The 4,077-nt window shown below is 38.0% G+C and overlaps 1 long non-coding RNA gene across 1 annotated transcript; it reads left to right on the forward strand.

Moving 5' to 3' along the window:
- The first annotated feature begins 561 nt into the window (after positions 1–561).
- On the forward strand, positions 562–3,840 carry LOC101732184. The gene is made up of 2 exons (XR_208602.4): positions 562–624; positions 2,988–3,840. It is a non-coding gene; the product is annotated as an uncharacterized LOC101732184 (long non-coding RNA).
- Positions 3,841–4,077: the final 237 nt, after the last annotated feature.

The following is a 4,077-nucleotide window of genomic DNA, read 5'->3' on the forward strand; positions in this document are numbered from 1 at the left end:
TAATTTAAAAATAAAACATAAAAATCACAACAGAAACCCCTTAACACAAAGGGGAACCACCCCTTTAATGCAGTATGTAGTGTAAGATTCTGGTAAAATATAGATATATATTCTGGGCTCCTATATTTTATTAATCAATAATAAAACCTTTCTTTAGTAGAGGAAACAGCCTAATTAAGTTAGCATCTGGTTGTCTGGTCCAAACAATAGGAGTTTCCTAATTTGGGGAAACAAAGGTACTGCTCTGGGAAAGGTTTGGTCACACCTAAACTCTAATTAACATTATCAAAGAGTCAAGGACACCGGAGCCAGCACTAAATGGATCCCTGGTGATATGCATAATCAGTTAGTTCAGGAAGGACAGATGTTGACTACATGACAATTTGCCTATCCAAAATGGAGGACGGGTAACTTCCTGTAACTGACTGGTATGTGCTAGCATCATTCAAATGGGCCAATCAGGAGAGACTTCTAGAAAGTTCTAGAATCCACCCCTATCTCCTGTATATAGGTTGGCTTCAGTAGGGCATATGGAGACTCAGGGCCAGGAGAGAAGTGACCACCTTACCAGATCAGAGGGAATCCTGACATCACGGACCAGGCACTTATCAAACCTAAGGAGAGGTATACTTAGGCTGTATAATCTTCTAGAGTAGAGGTTTCATAGAGTGTGTTTATATGGTGTGGGATTATTATTATTTAGGTGGCTGGGTCCCTGTGTTTCATTTGAGTGTATTTAGTTAAGTAAGTATTGTGTATATTTGTCGTATATTGTTTTGTATTACCCTTTTGTGTTATTGTAGTCTATTGTTTATCCATTTTATCTGCTTTATGATTTATGTTTATGTAAATATTTGTTTCCAATTAATATAAAATCATTTTTTACACTTATTGTTCAGTGATCTCTTTGCCACACTATACTGTAGAACTTTAGTTATATTAATAATCTTACATAATTGGCTAAGCCAGGCACGAGGCAGATATTAGAGTGGCATTGAAATCACTGACATTGGAAATATATATTTGCTGAACATAAATTTAGTAGGAAAAATGGAAGGAATTAACAAAAAGATTGCAATGGTTAAAAATACTGAGGATCTGTTAAAGTGTATGCAGGGTGCAGATGATCCCTGGTACCAGGTCAAAAGTTTTGTAACCACAGCAATTAAAGGAAAGGCCCTATCAAACAAGAAGGGTAGGAGAGCTTTGTTATTTTCTGCATGTTGGATTGCAGAGAACTATAAAACTCTCAAAGATCAGAATAAGATGGTGGAGGAAAAGCTAGAAGATCTGAAAGATCATTATAATGCCCTTAAAATCACAGCAAGCACTGCCTCAGCCATGTGTGTAAATTACCATAAAACTGTAAATGAGAATTCTGCATTAAAGGTGGAAAATGAGGAACTTTTGGGAAGGTTAAGAGATGCAGAGGGAGCTATACGTTGTCTTGGTGCATTGCTTAACCAACCACAAGTTGATCATTCCCACTGTAAAAGTGAAATTGAGCACTTGAAAGCACAACTGAAGAGAAAGGATGCAGTTGTTGCAGCTTTTAATGTCCCGGGAAATGCAATCATAGGTAACTGGGAATCTGTAGAACACAGCTTATGTGGCATTAATGACAATTCATGTATGGCTGCACCAATGGCACCAATTGCAGTGCATATAAAAACTGGGACAGATGGTGAGGAAATAAGCAGAACAAGGGTAGAAACTTCATTGTCCAATAGTGATATAACTGTTCTAAGTAGGGAGCTTGGACCTGTTAGGATAGATGATGACCCTGTAGATCTTATGCTCCGTATCCAGAATTTCCAGAAGGTGCACCATGATCTCAAAGATAGTGATATATTTAATGTCATTGTTACCAGTTTAGATCATGGCATAAAAGCCAGTATCCCTAATTCTGTTTATAGGACGCGTAATTCATTGTCAAGTCTAATGGATGCTGTTTTAGACATTTTAGGTTGGGATATAAACGCTGCTCACTCAGCTTTTGTCACCTGCAAGCAAAGGAGAGAGGAGCCGGTAAAAGCATTTTCAGAACGCCTCTATACATTATACAGCTGCACTGTACAGAAACCAGCAAAGGCAAACCTGGAGGATAACGTGTTCAAATCTGCACTGCTTAAACAGTCCCTTCCAGAAATCTATCAACTAGTTGGGTTAACTGTAGGTCCAGCCAACTCTTACCTGGAAGTAATAGATTGTTTAAAAAGAGCAGAATCTGTGGTAAAAGAATGCCAAAGGGGTTTCAAAAGCAACATTCCAGTTGTTAAAGAGTCACAACCCATAAGGAAAATGAACACAGGAAGGCCCACTTTTTCACCCAATCACTCCAAAAAGAGATGTTATGCATGTCGTAATATGGGACATATAGCCATGAACTGTACAGCAACAACAAACTGTTCAAATGCAAATGTTCTGTCCTCACTGCCCATTTCACAAATAACCATGCTACTCCAGGATATGCAGAAAGACATTGAGGTCTTGAAGAGAAACAGATTAAAAGCAGATTAAAAGCAAATGGTATATTCCCTCCAGACCCAGCACTGCATATTAACACACAGAGTGATGTAGACAGTAATCAAGAAAGCTAAAAACAAAAAAAACAAAAAATTATGTGAAAATGATCATGGTAACTGACCCCTAGCTTTGATAAATGGTGAAAGGAGTACTGCATTGTATGTAAACTTTTTAGACAAAATATTTGTGTGTATGAGGCTTCATAGTCAAACATCTATACTATGTGTACAGTGTATACTTGCTATGTTACTTTAAAAATGTTGTCAAGGTGGGGACAGCATGATTTTGAAAAATGGAATGTGTAGGAATGTGCTTAGGAGAAGTGCATAAACATAGCATTTAAACTGAATGTTCGATGTGATGTGTTTAGACACATTTTAATATTTATCATGTGTATAATAAGAGTAAAGATGACATCCTGGTTTTTTTTTGTATAAACATGTCCCTTTTATTGTATTCAGATGGTGGAGTTGCAGGTAAAGTGGAAGTCCTGAGATAAAGGTGAAAGATGTACCACTCTAATTGACCTACAGTGCATTGTACCCTTTGAGTACACTATACATAATTTCCTCAAACCACTGATAATTCTTTCTTGGTCACTCTAAACAACTGTCTCCAAAGTGCTCATCGACAGTTGCATAATGAATGGCAAGTACATAAAGTATGGCTCCTAAAGACTGAGGTGTGTGTAGCTGATGTGCAAAGGATCACCACAGACCACACTGGATGGCAAAAGGAGAAGTTACTGCATTCCTTCATCACCAAAGTTCTTGTTCTATAGGTGTTCAATGTGAGAGACACCCAGAGACTGTATGGATCAGAACTGCTTGCCTTAAGAGTTTGTGGAGCACAACCAGTCCAGGTGAAGAACAAAACCATGGATAGATGCAGATACTACAGTATGCTATAACCACATAAAGGTGCAGTGGAAGAAGATATATTTATCCTACAACAAGCCTGGATTATGGGTGATATGAATGAAAGTGGTTGAAAGGAACATAAGTATAACTCTAAATTTACTGCTGCATTAAACGCAGTCACTAGTGGTCATCACATCACCTCTGTCCCAGTGTTCCACAGCACTTTCAATTCTCAGTTAACAAAATATGGAAAATATTCTATTAAGAGGGATCATGTTGCTTAGGCATCATTCACCCTCTAGGTGGGGACTGTAAGATTCTGGTAAAATATAGATATATATTCTGGGCTCCTATATTTTATTAATCAATAATAAAACCTTTCTTTAGTAGAGGAAACAGCCTAATTAAGTTAGCATCTGGTTGTCTGGTCCAAACAATAGGAGTTTCCTAATTTGGGGAAACAAAGGTACTGCTCTGGGAAAGGTTTGGTCACACCTAAACTCTAATTAACATTATCAAAGAGTCAAGGACACCGGAGCCAGCACTAAATGGATCCCTGGTGATATGCATAATCAGTTAGTTCAGGAAGGACAGATGTTGACTACATGACAATTTGCCTATCCAAAATGGAGGACGGGTAACTTCCTGTAACTGACTGGTATGTGCTAGCATCATTCAAATGGGCCAATCA

This window comes from Xenopus tropicalis, chromosome 5, assembly GCF_000004195.4.
Source record: "Xenopus tropicalis strain Nigerian chromosome 5, UCB_Xtro_10.0, whole genome shotgun sequence".
Lineage (NCBI taxonomy): Eukaryota > Metazoa > Chordata > Amphibia > Anura > Pipidae > Xenopus > Xenopus tropicalis.